Below are 21,839 nucleotides of genomic sequence, written 5' to 3'. Positions count from 1 at the left end.
CCGGTCATGCAAAGCAAGCAAGATTTTCATGGGAAAACAAGAACACCATTATGTGAATCATATCAAGAGAAAATAAGACCTTAAAGTAAGAACAGTGTCTGCAATTATATAGCCTAGAAGGCACACAGGAATGTTTGTGCAAGTTTTTTCTGTTTGTAAAAAGAGAGTCTGCATGAAATCTGCCCCCCTAGATTATTGGAGACTTTATCCACAGAACAGGTATAGGCATTAACTTCCCCAAGAGTTAGGTAAATAATGAAAAAAATGTTATGTTTTCTTTGGAAAATAATAATGAAATGTTCCAGATAAATTATTCTAATATATTTGAAAATTATTCACTCAGATCTACATACTAAGGCAAATATATGATTTCGAAATATAGCAACATTTGTTAAAAAAATATTTGGTAAATATTAATTATCTATACTCAGCTCCCATTAATTGTAAGAATTAATCTAATAATAGGCGTTTCCTTGGAGCATCAAAAGGTAAAATACACCTCTAAGGGCCAGAACCTGCAAAAAGAAACGTGGGGGCAGAGATGTCTGTATCCATGCAACGTCCTGCTGAAATCAGCGGAGATCTGAACAGCCGCAGGCATCCCCGGGGTGGTGCTCTTTGGGATTAGGCTTTAGGTGATTAATGGGACAGGTTTTATTTATGTTGAATTGCAGTCGTCAAGAAAATGTTTTGAGTGATTTTATACAGGGGAGCTTGCCACCGGAATGCCTTACAGGTTAGCAAGCCTTGCTGGTCTTTCTCAGAGCACAAATGAAGCCTATTCGAACTCACGAGTGCTAACTTAACAGAGTTTTGAAAACTGTTTCTCTAATCAGCTAAACCACTTTGTGTATCTATTTAGGGCATCCGGCAGAGTTGGTTGAAATAGTACAGTGACCTGTGACCTCTGTAAATCAAGCGCAATTTGCAGACACTACTAATTCTTACTGCGGCTCAAATATGGGTCTAGATTAGAACATGCCTATATTAGCACCTTTAAAAACATCTTATCATAGACTCAAACTGTGCTCCTGCTCCCCTCTTTAAAAATAGTTGTAAAGAAAAGGTTCATGAAACAAGAGAATGAATTCAGATCTATGGTACTAGACAATGGTGGCCAAGAGTGACATGATGGGTCAAAACCTCAGAGTACTCTGGAGATTGATTTATGTTCTGTCGTCTACTACACCAAAGAAATGAGATTCCCTGCTGTAGTCTGCTTGGTGGTTGAGGAAAGGCATCTGAAGAACTGAAGTGAAGAATGAGCAGATGGAGAGTGATGTGCAGGGTGACCAGATGTCCCAATTTTATAGGGACAGTCCTGATATTTGGGGCTTTGTCTTATGTAGGCGCCTATTACCCCCGACCCCTGTCCTGATTTTTCACACTTGCTGTCTGGTCACCCTAGTGATGTGTAACACAATTCCAGAAGTACAGTAACACTCTGAAATAGCTATTTTACACAAAGTCCAAGTACAAGCACTTTCCTTCAAAAAAATCCAGTCTCAATTGTCTCTCATGTCATTTGCCACATTAAAACAAAGTGGATACAAATCCATAAATCGCTTAGTTATAGAGGCATTTGCTGTAGAATACAGAAGCAAATTTCATTTTTCTCCGTGCTCCTGAATTATGACTGCATGCCACATTGCTAATTTTTAATTTGTAGCATAAGAGATAAAGGACATTTCTTACTAATAGACTCCAACAGTACTTAAAGAACAGGATATGGAGTTCATTTCAATTTTTGAAATAAAGATAAACTAAATAGTCTATATTTTTGTGGCCATTTTATTTGCATTCTTTTTTTCTTAGAGCAAAAGTACACAAAAACATATCATTACTGAGATATTATGAAGATGTTTGGCTATATAAGCAAAACAAATACACGTCTATCGTAAGAATTTTCTATTGGTATGTAAATTGAAAAATCAGTTTTTATATTCCATGTTAATGGTTATTTTCATAAGCATTTGTTTTAAAATGGATTTTATTATAATGCTATTTAAATTAAGATTTTATATCTTTATACATTCTGCATGCTTAGTTTGAAAAGGCTATGACTGAAAGGGATTGATGTACGCTCCTCAACTATTTAAGAAATCATTCAGAAAAAAGGATAATTCAGTTGGAAAATGTAAAACTCATTGTTTTGTAACAAACAGAATTTTTAAAAAATGAATTATGCGTTCATGAAACATCCAAGATGGACAACCATGGAGTTGTCTATCTATAGAACAGGCTTAGTCTGTTCACAACAATACACTTCTTTTATATCCTTTCCCTTGTTTTAGCCAGACATGCTTTCTTTCCTAATGATTTAAAAATGACTTGCAAAGGAAAACAAAGACTACGTTTATATTATTTTTTCTTCTTATTGATGTGTCAGGAAGGCCCTCGAAGGTTTTTGAATTTAGATTAGATATTCAGATCTTATCTACCCTATTTTTCTGAAAGACTCTATGGACAATTGGAGAAGTAGTAGGATTATGACATTACAAGTACCACAACAGTGAAACCTGAGTAACTGAGAGGGGAAGGGAGTTTTAGTCAAGATTGTTTAATTTTTTTCTGGGTTAATTGTTATTTAATGCAGTTGAGAAGAACAATGGGTTTCTTAAAGTGTAAATCTTCTTGGCTGAGATCTGAGAAAATTCCCACTTCATTCCACTTCTCAAGTCTTTTGACAAGACCTTAAGCAAAAATAGAGAGGACAAGGGAAAAAAAGCAGAACAAATCTTTCAGACCTTTTTATACCTCAAAAGGGGATAAACCCATTTCCCTCCTCATTCCAGGACACCTTTAAAAGAACTGCGGACCTAGTTGCTCCTCTGCTGAGGCCGGCGGCTGGGCTTCCCTGGGGAATTCTACATGTGCTACTGTACAGTGGAGTCTGGAGATTTCCAAATGTTGTTCTGACTCCTTGAGATCTGGAATGTTGCTATCATCAGAATGTGATTGGGGGAAGATAACACGAGGGCCTTAGAGCCCCTGAATTCTTTTCAAGTAGGTAGGAAGGTTGCAATAGGTAACAAGATAAAGGACAAAAACCTTGTGACAGAATAGACCTGGACATTCACAGGAAACCAAAACATCCTAAATCAGCCCCCAGTTTACATCTTCACCCATGAAAAAAAATACAGAAATAATTGTACAATATATACTTCTTAACATAAACACTTCTGTTAGTAAACCAACTTGACTGTACAAAAAGAAACGATAACACTACAAACAGAGGTGATGCATGTGGGGGAGTTGAGGGGCATGCAGGGTGATGTGCCTCCCCAGATTTGCTGTTTGGCTTGTCTGAACATGGCCATACGGACCGAGCAGGCTCAGTAATCCTGTTGAAGCCGGCTGCCCTCACTCTGCCCCCCCACTATCAGCAGGCAGAGGTTGTCTCTGACTACAAACATATTTATACTGTTTGCTTAGACTCATACTCCTTCTTGAGCATTTGCTCAATAGTATTATATTGCATTAAGAATAAGACTAATTTTTTTATTATTCTTAGAAACAATATAACTATGAAACAAATGTAAAACCATGACTTTTGTAGGACTAACTTGGTTTGTACTCTGTTCCTTTTATTTAAGTAATGCACCAGATCTGAATATCACCAACTCAAATAGAAGTGTATGACTGGGCCAAAAACAGTGGACACTAATCATAAACCTGGAAAGTGATTACTTCGCTGTATTATGGATTCACGCTCTCTAGAAACTGAAAACTTGAACTACCTCCTAACTTCTTTCCCAGGAGAGCAAGTGCACATCAATTTGTGTTTAATGGGTCATAGAGTACATTGGGCATTTTAAGATAGCTATCGACATAGACAGACAGAATAAATATATATTATAGAGCCTTCAGCAAAGATTGTTTAAACAAAACAAACAAAACAATTGCTGAAATCTTTAAGGTAAGACTTACAATATCGAACAACTTGTCAATGTGGGTTAAAGTTTTAAGGCCTACCAATTTTGACAGTGTCCCTTTAAGCACAGTGAGAACATAGGGACTTGCAGGACAGGAAAAGGTCACTTGGTCACACATATCTACCTCCTTTAAGTTCATCTTAACCCCCAGTAGGCCTGTCCCAATTAATTATTTAAATATACAAAGAAAATATTTATGTAGAAAAAAAGTCTAATTAAATGTTTTGAGGAGGCTAGAGGATGGCTGGCATTGCCAAAAATATTTCTGAAAAAGAGCTGAAAAATACAATCAGCAATTTTAATATGCTATCAGTCATTTATATCTGGTAATTTTTTTGTCTCCTCAGAAACACATGTACAATATTAGCTAAACGGAAACTCCCAGATTTCCTCATTTCCCTTTATTTTCAGCTGCATAGTTCTGCAATGCAAAAGGTTACTAAACAAAAGTTGACAAGAAACATAAGATCATTTGAATGAATTTTATTTCAGTAGACAGCTATTGATTACATAGCTAGCAACCTGCATAAGCTCCTTGGGAATTTATAGGATCCTGTGAAAGCATTTGTATCTAAATATTATCCAATGCCTAAGTTAATCAATGAATTAATTGAAGAGAAAACTGATATATAATATGAAGAGGATAACTTGGACAACATGGGATTCAAATCTTGTGTTTAGTTGTTAAATGTACTGGAATGTGCACTGGCGTGTCTTTGGACAAGTTTTCTAAGATTTTTTACTAATGACTTGAACTGTTTCTGGAGAAAGTTTAGGGACAAAGTAGCAAACCTGCATGTTCGCTGGAGTTGAATCTAGTCTGTTATTGTCTCCCATATAGAAAAAACAAGTAGGCTTCTGTCGTATTATGGGGTGCAACCCAAAACCACTATGGGATTCTGCCCTGTAATCCAGGGAGCCTTAACTGCTTGGCTGCTGTGGCTCGCAACCCGGACAACAACAGCCAGCAAACCAACATGCAGTATCCTGAGTTTGTGTGTGCTCTGCAGCCCTGCTTCAGCACCCTAATCCCAGCAGCCTTCCTACAACACAACAGCCCCACCTGGTACTCACCACTCTTTGGCTACAACTTGAAGAGGTGACCCCAACACACTTCCAATGCTAGAGGGAAAGGGACTCACTGGTATCTGGTAGTTATTTGGGGAGATTTTTAGAAGCCAATCTTAGTTTTTGTTTTGTTGGGCCCATCATCTCCCACAGTCCCTTTTGAGTGCAAAGGATTGTGGGATTTAGAACACAGGACAACTATTTGCCATTTTGTTACATGCAGATTTTACAAGGTGGGGAGTGTGGGAACGGCTGATGGTGTCAAGGGGTGCTGTGGGTGAGCGCTAGGGGCACAGAGTGGTACTCCTGCAGTGTGTGTGTGTGTGTGTGGGTGGGGTGTTGTGGTGGTGGTGGAGGGGGTGGATTACTAGTCCTGAGTGAGGAGGTGGTGATGGTGCTGCTGCTGAGGTGGGCTTTTCCCTTCCCTCTCCCTGCCTGCATAATACTTGGCAATGGAGATTGGACAGCACTGCTCTAGGAAGCTGAGGTTGGTTCCCCAGCTCCTTGAAGCTGCTCAGTTTATACAGGAGCTGAGCCATGTCCAGGGCAGGGAGGAGCTACTCTCTCTGCCTTGCAGACAGGGGGGGGGAGGGGGAGAAGCAACCACAACAAGAAGGAGGAGGGTGATAGGAACAAACAGCTCCTTCCCTAATTTGGCCCTGGTTTCTGCTGGGTCCTAGAGCCCTTTGCAAATGCTGTAGCTCAGGCGTTGACTGTGCATGACTCAGCAGGACCCCAGGCAACTGCTTTTCAGGATGGTGTTCTAAGGAGAAGCTCTTTCAGGAGGAAGTGGGGGAAGAGAGACAGAGTAGCTTTAGGGACAGTAATGTCTCCCTTATTCTAATACATTTCCTTGTTAAGTATTAGATGAAAACAACGCTGTGATCCTCTATCATTATCATCACGTGAGAAGCAGAAAACTCACTTAACCTGGCAGGAATGGCTGTGTGGGCATTCACTGGACATTCAGAGCCAGATTCTGATATCAGTTGCATCAGTGTAAATTTGCAATATGTCCACTGAAATTATTGGAAGGGTGGGCGTATTTCTGTCAGGGACTGCATTGGATCGCAGCTCATGAAAGTGCCTTGGTTTCACAGGAGAGCGTGCACTGGGGAGTTTGTTGGGGCCTTTAGCTTCTGGTTGTCCAAGATGCAATTTGCATTTATACAACGCATAGAGAGACTGCCTTGTGTAACAGAGTAAGGAATGGATATTAGAGCATCTAGTAATGCTTTGACTACAACACTTTTGCATGTGACCACCCATGTTAGGTTGACAAATCTGACCATGGCAAATTCTGCCATTCAGTGTTGTGCTAGAGAGGAAGCTAGAAGAGGCCCTCATGAGCCCATTGTTAACATTCCACATCAAAATAAAGGGAAAGTTGAGGTGAGTTCCCCTGCTTCTAGAAGGGGTGCCTCTTTTCTAGATATTGATTAATAATCCCTGCCAGAAGCATCTTATCTGTAGATTGCATAAAAGTACTGCTCAAGAGCTAACTGCACAGGTCTTCACTACGGGGGAGGGGGGGTTGATTTAAGATACACAAATTCAGCTACGCTATTCGCGTATCGGAGCCGACTTACCCCGCTGTGAGGACAGAGGCAAAATCGACCTCCGCGGCTCCCCGTCGACGGCGCTTACTCCCACCTCCGCTGGTGGAGTAAGAGCGTCGATTCGGGGATCGATTGTCACGTCCCGACGAGATGCGATAATTCGATCCCCAAGAGATCGATTTCTACCCGCTGATTCAGGCGGGTAGTGTAGACCTCGCCGCAGACACCACTTATTCCCATTGCCTGCCTCCTGCAGATGGTGAAGTGCTCCCATTCTAGGTGCCTAGGCTTGGCCATTATGTTACATTGTGCATTCTGCATCAAATAATGGGGCCAATGACTACACACTTTTAAAATCTAAATCGTGACTTTTGCATTTTTTGCTGACAAAGCATGTTTTTTAACATGACAACAACAAGCCTTAGTTATGATTACAATAAATTTTTCTTTTAATGGGAAAATGAATGGATTCCCTCCTTCTCCTCAAGCACATGCACCCCTAGAATTTAAGGTTTATCACATTCTAATGAGGAACATCTTTGCAGGAACTCCCTGATAATATATTGGCGACCTGTGTCTAGTGTAAAGCTGTTCAACTGGATTTCTGAATAATCAAGTGATACTTGATACCAGCAGCCAGAGAGGGGGAAAACACATTTCTAAATGTTTAATCATAGCTGTGACTAAGTACTTTTGTTCTCTGAAGGTAGTAATTATAATAGAGCCCTCTTGAAGAAATCGCAGAGTTCAGACTCTGCGGCTATTTCCTTCACTATATGTTTCTACTTCTCTGCTGTTATTATTCAAAAATGGAATGAAAAATAGAGAAATTTCGTTGAAGAAAACAGTAGCAGTATAGACAGATTTTCTTCAAGAGTGGAACTCTTATGATTAGGGGTCCACTAAATTTGCGGCTGTGAAATTCGCTTCTTGGACCGTGAAATCTGGTCTCTCCCATGAAATTTGCTCTCCAGCCGCCTAGCTCTGAAGGCAGAGCAGAGAGCGGCGGCTGCTGCCCCAGGGGCCAGCTCTGAAGGCAATGCTGCCCTCCAGCAGCAATGAAGTAAGGATGGCAATACTATGACCCCCTAATAGGCTTGCAACCCCCTTTTGGGTCCAGGCCCCTTGTTTGAGAAATGCTGCGGAGAAATCCCATATTTGTCATGGGTTGGTCATAGCATAAATAGCAAATTTTGTGGATGTGTAATACATCTGCAAAATTTTGCTATTTATGCCATGACCAACCCGTGAAAATTGTGTGATTTCTCCGCGATTTCAGTTGAGCCCTACTTATGATATATAACTTTGGCATATAGTCAAGAATTGATAATATTTTTCTCAGTATTCCCTTGCTAATGAAAAGAAACTTCCTCAAGGATTAAGGACAAAAGGTCAACTCTTCCTTAACCCAACACCTGCTGAGTACTTAATGTTGGGCCCTCTGAAATTCTGGTCCTGGCTTACATCCCAGGCAGCAAGCTACATGAAGAATCAGGACATAATAATGTAACCTAGATATTAAATAAAACAATATACTCAAAGATATATATATATATATATATATATATATATATATATATATATATATATATATATATTAAGGCACCTAATTTTCCGTTTAACTGTGAAAAGAATCTATTTTAATACTGTTTAGGTCCTGCACTGTTTTAACTTATGAACCTGTCCTTAGCACTGCCTAAAGGATTTGACAAAAACTGGATGCTCAACAGAAGTCTTCTAATTACATTGGGCTTAGTTGTAGAGCCTTGTGCGGACACAAAATTTGTAACTGCATCTGACCAGCAAGTATGGTCCATGGATATCTGCATCTAGATATCCGCAGATATAAAGAGGATATCCGCAGATTTGCAGGGCTCTAGCTATATGGGTTGTTTAGAGAGGAGATTGCCTAATAAAAGTGATAATTTAAACAGATTTCACTAACTGTTGGATTTGCTATTTTTCAGAAGAGCAACTCAGTCCCTTTCCCTACTTTTTTCCACTCAGTCATGATTTTGTTGGTTTTGGAGGATTCATGAAACACAGAAGGTTCACAATTCAAAATGTGCTCACTTGGGAAAAATGTATGTAATTATCTTTAAGATTTATATAATGTCTTTTATTTTGAATGATCCAGAAGCAGTTGACAAACTATTTGCATGCATTCACCACCACTGAAATGCAGCAACCTTCAACCACAGTGAGAGGATAGAATTTTAGTCAAAGATACTGAGGCAAAGTCCAACTCTTACAAAAATACATTAGTGGTTTTAGTGTTCACAAGAGATGGACCAAGCTACAAACTTCAGATCCAGTTTACAACCTCTGCAAAGTTTTCATGTGTATGTTCAGTTTGGAGTTTTGTTTTTACCTATTATAATGTCATGGGGTATTTGTAAATTACGCATCAAGGTTTGGATTTTGAACCCTACTGTTTGCCTTACTTCCTTCACCTCCATGTAAAGTTCTGTGCTTTTGGTTTGGACCTAACTCGGTACATACAGAGAAGACAAGTTCCTAGTTCTTAAGTTCTCATCTGAAGGATCTTCACCCCCAAAGCAAACTGTATGGTGCCTAGTTTATTTACCCCAGAAGGGCAAAGGGCTGAGTTGGCTCTAGGGGAATTCAAACTTGATGTTCTAGGGAATTGAAAGATTCCAACTCTCACACCAATGACTTCCTCCCCCCCCCCCCTTTAAAAAGTATTGCCGTCTCTACATTTTATTTGAGATATTCAGGCTGTCAAAATTGGAAGCAAAGACTATTACTTACTTTGCAAAATTTTTGAAAGCCAACACTGAGTATGATGAAGTGTTTATTACTTTTCAGTGATATCTAGAGATGTGACAGCCACATGTTATTAGTTCAGCTTCCAATTTAGTTCATCTGGTTATATCTGAGCTAATGTTTATGTGCAACTGGAGAAGGATTGGATTCCTATGGACTTCTCAGATGGGACCTGCTGCTGACATTTAGCTGGCTGCCAGGAGACTGGAGCATGCCTCAAGGACAATATGTGTGGGCAGGAGATGGACCCTATCATTGATTTGCAGCAGTAGCTTATTTTTCTGTGCCTGGTAGATGACATGCCTTGTCCTGCACAGAAAGCATGTTGACTAGGCATGGAACAGGGAAGTACAGCAAGGAAAGTAGCTCTTGGGAAGCAGCCAAGGAGCGTGGTAAGGGGCAATCACTGCTCCCTTCACCCCAAGAAAGCAGAGGTCAGTAAAATGCATGGTCTTTTGCGGGATCCTGCCCTCTCAGATCCCAGTTCCCTTAAGCAACAGATCTAGGCAGTGCATGGACAAAGACAGGCTGACGGGGAGCTTGGGATGTATATAAATAGCCACAGAATCAGGTTGCCTCTGAGTCTACTCTGGGATTTTACGTGGGCTTCACCTAGTGAAAAGACCTCACTGCAAGATCTAAAGGTTAGCATCAGAGCTGGTTGGCATTCTGCACCGAGTGGCTTCAGTTCCTCCCAGGCACAGTGCAGGGCAGCAGCAGCCAGTTTTCAAGGGTCAGGCAGCGCTCCCTGCAAACTAGAGCCAAGTGCCTCTCCTCCTCTTACCGGGGCTTTCCCATTATATTGAGTGAATGAGATGCCTGTTAATCAGGCAACAGTGACCGGGCCCCCTTGGACTTGTGCATTTCTTAGTATCTGGAAAACCCATATATTGCAGCTGTGTACTGGTGAGATCACATGTATTGGGGGTGCTGGCTGGATGCTGCATTGGCTCCAGGGCATCCACCACCACCTCCTCCTCCCCACATTCCAACTGCCAAGTGGCCTGGACAGGCAGAGTGCTGCGAGTCTTCTGCATGATTATCATAGAAAATTCCCCCATCCAAAAGTAGAAGAGTATCTAGCACCTCCTGCAACAGGGCAGGGAGAGGCGGGCATAGGGAGGTTGCACTGTGCTCTGCTTCATAGGTGAACAGTGAATCATGGAAGCAATGGGTCAGCTGGTACTATGTTGAGTACCACTCCCATTCCCTTGCCTCCTACAATAAGGCCCTCACAGAACTGAGGAATCAGTGGAAATGCCAAAATTCCTGGAAACCAAGTTTCACCCTCTTCCTGGAGCTATTCACCTGCTCCAGGAAGTGAGGTACAATTCCTCCTGTGGAACAACAGAGGCAAAGGAGTCTGTGGGCTCAATTAAGCTCACTGACTCACAGTCATCCTCTGTCAGACTTTCATCACATTTGCTCTGCCTATGGGGACAACTCCCCTCTCCACAGTGACAAAAGGTTGGCCTGGCACTGCCTATACCACATAGGCCAACCTGTCCCTCAACATCGGTGTTAGAGGCAGAGAGAGCAAAGCAGCCACAGTGGGAGTGGGAGAAGGGGGAAAACAAATACAGCCTCCTGGTGACTGTCCTGACAGAATGAGGGGGCTACCCCAGAGCTGTTGAATATGGGAGGTTAGTCAACACCCCTAGACTGATCAACAAAGGGATCAACTATACCACAGCAATCTTGGTAAAGGTATCAACAAGGAACTCCACCCTCTCTTTTTGGCTGGAGTCTGTGAGGACTGGCAGTGCCATAATGGACTCAGCACCCACTGACTTGGTGTTGACATTTCCCTTGGCAGGCTCAGAGTCCCTGAGCAGTTTCAAAGGAGCTCAGGGACAGGCGGCTCCATCCAATGGCATCCCAGGGCCCAAGACACGGCCACCAAGCTCTGTTACCCACCAAACTGTGTTACCCACCAAACTGGGCATGACAGCCAAGAGGCTACTACTGTCAAGCACTGGGCCGGAGTCTAGGCCAGGGGCAGAATCAGGGTCAAGGATTGTGAGAGGAGGAAGCACTACAATGGAATGACTAGGGTCAGCCCAGGGCTTCAATATCCTTAAAGATTGCCTCTAAGTCCACAGAGTTCCCCCTATAAATCACTGAGGAGAATTTGACCTTGGCACCAACTGGTGGGAGTGGTGTTAAAGGCGGGGGATCTCACCCAAGGCCTCTTCCACCAAGGACTCCAAAGAAAGGAGGATGGCAACTCTGTCCCCTTCTGCTTCCTCCTCAGCCATCTCCACCTGCTGGACTGTCCTAGGGGGCAGCATTTCAGAGGCAGCTACAACATCATCTCTGAATGGTGAATGGGAGCGTTGCTGCAAACTGTAGGGAGTCACTTGTCTGAGACTCATGCTTGAGCTTTGCCTTCCACCTATTCCCTGTTGTCATCTTCCAGGCGGTGGTATTAGAATCAGCACAGATGGCTTACAAGTAAGGGAGTCAGAACAGGAGCTGACAGGGACATGGATATTCTCCTTTTGGGGTTACTCTGCCTCTCCCACTATCTCCTACCCCACTAAGAACATGTAGGGTGGCTAGTGGTGGCTGCCTGTTCAGCTGGGTTCAACAAGGTGCCATCTCCAGCATCAGAGTAGAGTCAGGCAGGGCTTCACCCTGTGCCTGAGGTGAAGGTGGGTGAGGGACTGGCTGCAAGTGTGGGGCAATGGTGGCACTGGTGTCAGTGCCCTCTCTTGACCTGGAGGGGAGGACTTGTGCTCCCCCCTTGCTGGCCCATAGGGGAGACCCTTTAGATGTGCTCAGTGCCTTGCCCAGGAGGCACTGCACCTCCCCTGATGGCAGTAAGGCTGTGAATGGCGGAGACTTGGGTCCTTGAATTCCATCAGGAGAGTGACAATAGAGGAGCTTGATTTCCCCAGGGCAGAGAGGGGGAATAGGAAGGCCACATTAAGGAGGAAGGGTGGCACTGAGGACAGCAGCACGCTCTCATGCCCATTCCCTCCAAAGGCTTGATGGGGATGCAAGTGTCTCACATGGCAATTGCCCTTCAAAAGCCACTTTGTCATACATTTTGGAGGCCACCACGATGGCTGAGGGCCCCTCCCACAATGCCCACACAGAGAATTAGATAGCCAGTAGGAACAGAAAGCTATCTGCCAGAACCTGGTCCTCCTGTCAAGGTTGAGAAAGGGGCATCAGCTGCTCTAGGCAGAGAGAAATTGGTAATATCAGTGGCTCTGGGGGATGCAGCCACATGGTCCTAGGACTGTGTACTCCTGGACTTATGGAGTGGGTGGAAAGTCTGGTGGTGGTGGTGATAGAAGCAACACCAGCCCCAGTAGATGGGGTGGCAGTGATCAAGAGGTCTTTCTGGTAGGTCCTTGCCTTTGCCCTTAGAAGAAGAGAAAGTTCTGACAGTGGAGCCTTTGTCCTTGAAGGGACGGCTGATGTCATGGAGTGAGGACAACAAACGTTGACCGGGAATTCCCTTCCCCCCTCAGCCTCATCTGGGCCACCTGGGCAGAAGCCTTATAGGGGAGCGTGGGGGCTTGCCACGGTGGTGGAAGAAAAATGGGGGCAGTTAACAAAAACGATAGCACTCCCTCCTTCCTAGACAGAGCAGAGCGAGGGGCCAAACAAAAGAACCAGGGGAGTATTAGTGACCTGCCCCCCCCCCCCCCCCGGCTGCATGGGGATGGCTAAGGGTAAGAGCTCAAGGCAAACACCGGTGGGAAGAGGGGAAACAAACGGTGAGAGGAGGCCCTGTGTTCCCAAGAAGGGGGGGGTATTCTTGGGCATATAGGAGCAGAGAGAGGGGAGAGAAGGGGCGTCAAGGCATGCGCCTTCCCTCACAAGAGGGGAGGCAGCAAATCCAAATTGCAGCAAGGGAACAAAACAGGGCAAGGTGGGGAGTGGAGGAACAGGACTAGCCACACCGGGTCCGGGGTAGGAGGTCGGGGGGAATCAGAGCGGACGCACCCGCCCGCCCTCAGCAACAGCCGCTGCCGGTGCCAGAGCAGGGACAGATCTACGCTGTTCCCCTCACGGCTCCTTCCAGCAGCAGCAGCAGGAGGAGGAGGTTACTGTTCAGTGTCTGGTTACAAGAAGACACGCCTCGTGCTGCCTGGAAGCGTGCTGAGCTAGGTGGTGGACGGGCAAGTACAGCAGGAAAAGCAGCTTCTGGGAAGCAGCAAGAAGCACGGTAAGGGAGATGCACGGATTCCTGCATCCCGGGGCAGCGGGGCACAGTGCTGCACAGGGCCTAGTGGGGAGCCTGCCCTCCCTGCTCGGGGAAGAGTCGCTTCCTTTAGGCAACAGCTCCAAGCCGTGCGCGGACAAAGACAGGCCGACGGGGGAGGTATAAATAGTCACAGAATCAGGTTGCATCTGGGCCTAGCGGGGGCTGTTAAGGGGGATGCACTAGTGCATAGGCTCCTGTGCAAGGTGTAACGGCTAGATCCTGCTGGCGCTCTAATCTGCACTCCGTGGCGTTCGCGTCTCCCGGGCACGGTGCAGGGCAACAGCAGCCTGTTAGCACGGGCTGGGCCGTGCTCCTTGCAAGCCCGGGCCCAGCGCCAAAGCTCTCATCCTCCGCCTCCTGCTCGCGCTTTGCCGTTCCATTGGGCCAAGGAGACGCCAGTTAATCCGGCGGCCCCGGCCCAACCCCCGTGGGCTTCCGCGTTTCCTGGTACCTAGGAAGCCCATGAGCCGCTGCTGAGGGTGCAGGTACTGAGGCTGCTGGCTGGAAGCTGCATTAGTCCCACTGCTGCTGCATCCACCTTCTCTTCCATCCTAGGCGGTAAAGACCTTGCTGGAAGCATCGGCTAGTATTACTGAGCAGTTCCTAGTGTTTCAGGGAGCAACAGCCTGACTAGGCTCCTTGCCAGCAAATTCCTGCTTTGTAAGTGTCTGCTATTTTTTTTTAAAGCTGCTTTGCTTTAAGTTGCCTGCATTGCTAGTAATAAAATAAAGAGGGTTACTGGGGGAGAAAAATTGAAGCATACCACCCAACTCCATTTAAATACAGTGGGCTGGCAGAGCTTTTTTGAGAGGGCACTCATGGGAACACTAGTAAGTAATCTGATAGATAATTTAATATTATATGTACATGTAAAATAATAAAACAAGGCTTGGCAGCACAACATATAATGCCAAGCAGCTGCTATCCTGACTGGGTTGCAGGTATTACTCCACATCACCTTCTTGTTATTTGGCAGAATCAAATAAGAGCACAGCTGGGGTGAAAACATTTCCTCTCTGAGTTATCATCAAAAGACATTTTTATGCATGAGGGGCCACTTCTTCAGGACTCAGTTACTAAATTTTGTGGTGTCATAACTCAGATGGATTGTATTGCCTCTTGCTTCCTAGATAAAACTGTAACGGACTTGTTGACACTTTTGTAGGCAGCAAGTGACTTTTTTTGCTTCAGCATTTAATTATGATGTAAGTTTATATTTGCAGTTGTAGATACAGTGAGGGGAAAAAAAAAAGGCACTGCAAAGTGTTGCTCAGTGGTTTTAAAAACAAACCAAGAACAGGATAATATACTTGTTATGAAATTAAGTGTAATCACTCAAAATTATATAAGCCATCCTTACGCATTAACCCATACTTGCAAAAGTTCTCATTTTTACAACCCTAATAGATTATTATAAATTTCTTGGGGATACTCATCCATTCAGATCAAACGATTAAACAGGAGTTTCACAGTGGAATGTGTTCTGTAACAAAAACTTCAGCTGTTACTACTTAAGAGTTTTTAAAATTGATGATATATAACAAACTTGTATAAGGTCCCTTGTAGCTATCTCTTTTTGCTTTATGTCATCATCCCTTTCAGTAGTTAAGTACACTTGGGATTTCTTAGTATTCTGAAGCTCTTGTTTTATATAGTGGCATTTCAGACAATTCCCTAAACATTGTGGAATCTATTTGGTTAACTTTTCTGCTAATGAAACATTCCACTATAGTTAAGGTGTTGTCTCTACTAAAAATGTCTGTTATATATTGCACTTTTTTAAAAAATTCTAATTGACAAAAAAAGTAAATGTTCTATAACAAACTAATAAACATAATGGAACATTGATTGAGTCTTGCTTTCCTATTGGATACCATACAAATCTAACTGCTAGGAAAATGGATACTGGCCACAGAATACCATATCCATGGTAACATTGCTGAACTTTTGAAAATAAAGGGAATTATTTTTAATTTGAATTTAAAAAAAAAATTCATGGAATAAAATCTTTTGAGTTGGGTATTTTTGTCTAGTTAATGACCAGGTGGATTTCCTTGAGCTTTTCTCTCTTCTAGCCAGCCACTAATTGCTAGGGAAGTGTCTGGTGTGAAGGCCATTAGTACACACCTTCAATTATGAGTTCTACCTTCCATAGAACTAAACCTATAGAAAGGCTAATACCAAAGATAAACTTGAAGCTAGCCCTGTACCCGGGCTGCTGGTAAGAAGTAGGAGCGGTCTCTGTCTTTGAACTCTCACTTTTCAGCACTGTTGGGGCAAAAATAGTTCTCTTTCTTTTCCCCTAGCAGCTGCACGTTCTCCATCCTCTGTCTTGTTTTTTTGTTGTCGAGGAACTTGCTTTCCTCTCAACCCCAGTGCCTACTTGAGCTTTCTCAAGCAGCAACAAAATGAAATTGACAAGTCTAGGCACTGCCACTGCTTCTTCTCAATATCCTCATACAATTTCACACTACTGCTATTTGAAAAAGCACTAAGTAGCAGGGCACTGGAGTTCTGTTTGTAGATTCAGACAGCACCGTTCACATTTGGAAATTCATCTTCATGACCATAAGGGGCAGATTATTTTTATATAAAATCTTAATTCTTATGGTTCCTAATTTATGAGGGAGAGTTTCCTTGTCTCCGGTGACTGAAATTGTCAAGCCCTGGATATCGCTTGTACAGATATTATTGCAGTAGTGACATTGGTCTCAGAATCATTCTACTTTGTGATTCTTACCCATACTTATCACAGATGCTATTCTTATATTCTCCCTCTTTCCCCCCTCCCCCTCTCCCCCCAACACACATATACCCATACAGACACTCTCGGGATCAAAGTTTGAGAATATTTGCTGGCGGTCTGCAGAAAGCTGGTCATATTGTGCTGGCTTTCCTTATTTCCAGCTGCTAAGTCACTTTAAAAAACAGCTAAAATATATTAAATACTTTCCTAATATTACTTTCCCATGTAAAGCTCACTGTAGTTGCTACAAGACAGTTATGTGATTATGAATGAAAGGGGGGGTGTTTGATTGCAAATGGCAGGAGAGTTTGTCCATGAGATAGTCTCTCTATTTAGATGTGGTCCATCCTAGGAAAATTCTTGAGAACATATAAGAGGTATCATTGATGCTATATATTAATTTTGTATAAGTAAAAATAATGAATGCAATAGATTTGAGATTTAAATTGTCTGAGGTCAGGAAATTCAGACTTTGACTTTCCACTGGAATTGTAACTGTTACTTTCATAGTCTCTGTGCATTTCACTGCGTCTTTGATTCCATGATCCCATGTGTGTATAGATATATAGATAGTTATATGTATAGATTCCACTTAGCTGATTTCTACTGGGGCTATATGGTTTGTCATCTTAGGCTAGTTAGGCCCATCTTCAGAGTACTGATTGGTAGTATTCTAGATAGCACTTATCAGATAAGTGAATTTAAATACCTAGGATCAATGGTTGCTGAATATGGTACCCTCCCGAGTAATAGACTCATAGACTTTAAGGTCAGAAGGGACCATTATGATCATCTAGTCTGACCTCCCGCATGATGCAGGCCACAAAAGCTGACCCCCCCCCCCCTTTCCCTTGACTCAGCTGTTGAAGCCCCAAATCCTGTGATTTAAAGACTTCAAGTCTCAGAGAATCCTCCAGCTAGCGACCTCCACCCCATGCTGCGGAGGAAAGCGAAAAACCTCCAGGGCCTCTGCCAATCTACCCTGGAGGAAGATTCCTTCCCGACCCCAAATATGGCGATCAGTAGAACCCTGAGCATGCAGGCAAGATTCTCCAGCCAGACCCTCATTGACCATTGATACTATTTACCAGCAATGGCACACTGTTGATTAATTGACTAAAATCATGTTATCCCATCAAACCATTCCCTCCATAAACTTATCTAGCTTAATCTTAAAGCCAGAGAGGTCTTTCACCCCCACTATTTCCCTCGGAAGGCTGTTCCAAAATTTCACCCATACTAACATAGCCTAACCTGATACCAGACACCTCTATGTTCTTGGGGAACCAGGGTGCAGTATCCAGCCTGACTCATGAAAGACACCCCCCCCACCCCAGCCTCTGCTTAAACCAAAACCCATCAGAAGGAAAAAAAAACTTTCACTAGCATCGTACCAAATCTGGTTAGTACAAATGGCAGGAAATGTCTCTGTGATAAAAAGATGCCAATAAAGTTAAAAGTGTATAAAACTGTAATTTGACCCATCCTATATGTATAGAACAGAGACTTGGCCAGCCACAAGAATAGAAATGAGTATGCTCTCCACCACGGAAATGAAGATGTTGAGATGGTCAAATGGTTGTACGCTCTGTGAGAGGAAACAAAATGAGTTTGTGGTGGACCTAATGTGGGCTGCCTCAACTGAAGACAAATTGAGAGAGGGGTGTTACCAGATTTTCCCATTACTTTGGGGTATGCTCATTGATTCAGGTTACTCTTCTGGGGAAGGGGCTTCTGTAATTCTATCAATGTATTGCTTGTGTCACTTGTGTTTTCATATGGAGTTCTATTTCTCCCTTCTGCAAGTCCCCTCCCAATGGAGCTATTCTGCAGGACCTCGGTTCCCTAGGGCTGGGTTTCTCCAGCCCCAGAACCGGATGAACCCCCACACATACATTAACAGAGCAAGTCTGAGCGGACCGGATCAATCAGCACTGTCAAGCTGACCCCTTATATGTCTCTGGACTCACTGGGCTGGATGAAGCAGCACTTTCAAGCTGCCTCTCCTTATATGCCCCTGGGCTCCATGGACTGGGTCAAGCAGCGCTTTCAAGCTGTTACCCTTATTTATGCATCCCAGACTCAGCACGTCCCTATCCCCACTCTCGCAACACAATTGTACTGGCAGTAACCTACTTGATGAAGAAACCCCATAGTATTTTGGGCGCTGCAGGGATCTTTAGCTTAGGTAAAAGAAGTGTTGCTGTAGAGTGAATGGGGGAAGCTAAAAACACAAAAGAGTAAAGTTCAGCAAGAGAGAGAGAAGCAACCAACTTAACCATAAAAGTTATTTATTGAATAATAGTGATAACTACACAAGGAGAGCTTAACCAACATAACATACATTATTAAAGGTTAATACCTAAGGTAGAAAGGAAAACAGAGAGAGAGAGAGAGAGAGAAAGAGAAGGGGATCTCACTGCTCCCTGGTGCTTGAACTGGTCGTGGTTCCCAGGTGATGGTTGTAGCTCAGGATCCTGAGGGCAGGAGACAGGCAAAGTCCCCAGCACGATCAGTCAGGAGAATATGGAGTCCCAGTGGAACTGATGCATAGTTTGGATCTAAGCATCAGAACCCTGACTAGAGGGTAAGTAGGGATTTTTGTAGAGAAAATACAATGGTCCAAGGGAGAACACTAGATTTGTTGATGACTCAAGGGTTTTCTTTAGGCTAGACAATAGGAGCTGATCACTCTTGGCTATGGGTGGTGTTTTCTTCCAGGGAGCTCACAATGCAACTAGGCTGCTTCAGTATTTGGGTATCAATTAAGGATTCATTACTAGAATTGGTCTGATAACTGCTGAGCTGGGTGCGTGCAGGTATAGGTTCATTAGCATCTGGAGCAGAGATTCCCATGATGCAGTGCTTCCCTGCTTTTTCTGGTCCTAGAGTTCAGTGCGGTTCTCTGTTCTCCATTCTGTATGTAAATTGAGATGTCTTCCTGTCCCATCTTTCATGCAGATGAGGCATGGGGAGTTCTCTGCTGACCATTCTGTATGCTAATGGAGATGTCTTAATTTTGTCACCCTTGTCAGAAGGGGTTTAGGTGTGTATCTCAACGCCCTTCGCTGCTCTCTGCAAGTTTTTTTTTCCTTCTGATGGGTTTTGGTTTAAGCAGAGGCTGGGGTGGGGGGGTGTCTTTCATGAGTCAGGCTGGATACTGCACCCTGGTTCCCCAAGAACATAGAGGTGTCTGGTATCAGGTTAGGCTATGTTAGTATGGGCATATCTAGCGGAGACCCGGGAGTTATATTGGTAGGATGGCTCTTGCAGTGATTGTGGATGGAAGACGACCAAGGGGAAAGCTAAAGTCTCAGAACATTGACCAGATGTTAGTCAGACCTTAGGGAGACCAATTGTATGACAGCCAGGCATACAAGCATGAGGAAGAAGGCTATAAAAGTCGCTGACTCCAAATAGGGAAATGGCAAGAAAGAGGAAGAAGACAACTTATCTGATAAATAGTATCTCAGTTACATTTTAGTTTAATTTTGTTTCACTCTTAAAAAATCTATTCTTCTCACAGAGAATGACAAATCTGAAAAGAACTATAATTTTATGTATTTATAAGTCATTTTCATGCTATTAGACCCTTGAATTCCTCAACATTATCAGATTCTTTATATAGCTATGAAGAGACTAGGCAGATCCTCAATGGGTGTAAATCAACATAATTCCACTGGCTTAAATTACCAGCTTACACTAGCAAAAGATTTGGCTCGTGGTTCATATTTTCAAAAATGGCCTCAAGTTGCATAATCCAAAATTGCATAGCCAAGTATTTTCATTATGCAGTTTTCAGTGACCAATTTTTTTTTGTGTTCAAAAGACTCATTTGTACATAAAAGTTTATTGTTGGGGCAAGAATGCTTGGCTAATTCTGCTTCTGATGTCACTGAATGTGTAGATTAACTTTAAACCACAAAAATGAATGTAATAATTTAATTTTTTAACTTGTATTACAGGAGGGTTTTTTCCCCACTGAGGTTATATTTGAAACATTGCACATTTATCACCTAATACTGCCACATTTGCCACAGTTTTCTAATGATTCAAATAATACAACATTAGCTAGCGGAATGGGAGAGCTATGTTCTCGGTTTGTTCTCCATGTATTTAAGGCTCTGTAGCAAGGTACAGTACTTACGGCACTGCCTCATGGCTTATCTGGGTATTAACTCACCACTGATCAGATGTCCCTTCCAGCAGTCGCTCAGCCCATTGTTTTAATATCACCTTCTAGGATTCTTGGTAGTAATCTTTTTTGTTACTTGTCCCTCCATCCAGGTCACTTTAGTTCTCCCCTTCAGGGGGTGGGAGGAATGGCTGTTAGTGTCTTTCTAGGCAAGCTGTCCCTTGCTGTTCCAGGCAGTTCTCTGTTCTACATCCAAGGCTGTGCCACTTCTCTATTGGCAGATAAGGGAACTCAGGGTATGTCTACACTACCCGCCAGATCGGCGGGCAGTGATCGATCCAGCAGGGATCGATTTATCACTTCTAGTCTAGACCTGATGAATCAACCCCCGAGCACTCTCCCGTCGACTCCTGTACTCCACCGCCGCGAGAGGCGCAGGCAGAGTCGACGGGGGAGTAGCAGCAGTCGAAGACACCGCGGTGAGTAGGTCTAACTTCAGTTATTCACGTAGCTGAAGTTGCGTAACTTAGATCGATTCCCTCCCTCCCCAGTGTAAAGCAGGCGTCAGACCTTCCCTCTGTTCCAGGTTCTAGCCCAGAGACCTTATGCTCTGCAACTATGATCTACTTCTAGACTTAGCTGCTACTTCTCTGAGCTCTGTTCTACTTCCTCTCCCTGTCCTCTAGCACCTCTAGGTTTACTACCTATCTGAGATTCCTCTGCTCTGTGGCTACTTCTCCAACCCTGTAATCTCTAACCAACATCCCTCCTGCTGATTATTTCCCCCTGCAAGCCTCTCTGTTCTCTGCTTCTTAGCTTTATTGAATCTCTGCCTGTTCCTGCCTAGGTAAGCTTCATCCTTAATTAAGCATTATTGATCCTTGGCTCCCCTTCAGAGGCAACCTATGCAGTTAATTGGCCCATCTAGCCTACCTTAACCCTTTCAAGACTGGCGTGGGTGAGCACTCAATCACAGGCTCTTTCTATATAGGGATTTTTTGCACCACTGTAGCTACGCAGCACCAATGTAAGATGGGGCTTGCACTCATGGAGTTTATCTACATTATTTGGTGTAACTACATAAATTTCCCAACTCTAGATAAATCCTAAAACAGTAGGTACAGTACCTGCAGTGCTACATATTCATTTGTATGAGAACATGTGAGGGGTGGGGTGTACAAATGTCATATTAGGGAGCCAGGGTTATTAGGCTAATAGAGGCCAAATCAGTCCCATGCAGTGACATTTGAAGCTGGTGTCATTCTTTGAGGGAGGAGTTAAAAAGGGAGGGCCCAGCTCAGCTGCTGCCTTAGTGGGAGGGAGAGCAGACTTTGAGCTCTTACTGTGAGCAGAGAAGGTTGGCTGTGGCTAAGAACTGGGAAGCCTG

General features: G+C 43.6%; 1 protein-coding gene across 5 annotated transcripts in view; it reads left to right on the top strand.

Moving 5' to 3' along the window:
- Positions 1–13,374: 13,374 nt before the first annotated feature.
- Positions 13,375–21,839, top strand: part of GPD2 (glycerol-3-phosphate dehydrogenase 2) — a 119,634-nt gene continuing 111,169 nt past the window's right edge. For 2 of the 5 annotated variants that reach the window (XM_054044110.1, XM_054044107.1), the window contains exon 1: positions 13,375–13,532. The gene's annotated coding sequence lies outside the window, so the exon portion shown is untranslated. Of the gene's footprint in view, positions 13,533–13,672; positions 13,689–14,025; positions 14,232–21,839 lie in introns of those variants that run through there. The other 3 variants (XM_054044106.1, XM_054044109.1, XM_054044108.1) reach the window with 3 other exon arrangements.

The sequence above is a fragment of the Malaclemys terrapin genome, chromosome 11 (genome assembly GCF_027887155.1).
Source record: "Malaclemys terrapin pileata isolate rMalTer1 chromosome 11, rMalTer1.hap1, whole genome shotgun sequence".
Lineage (NCBI taxonomy): Eukaryota > Metazoa > Chordata > Testudines > Emydidae > Malaclemys > Malaclemys terrapin.
The sequence above is the reverse complement of the archived record's forward strand: the minus strand, read 5'-3'. Positions and strand labels throughout refer to the sequence as shown.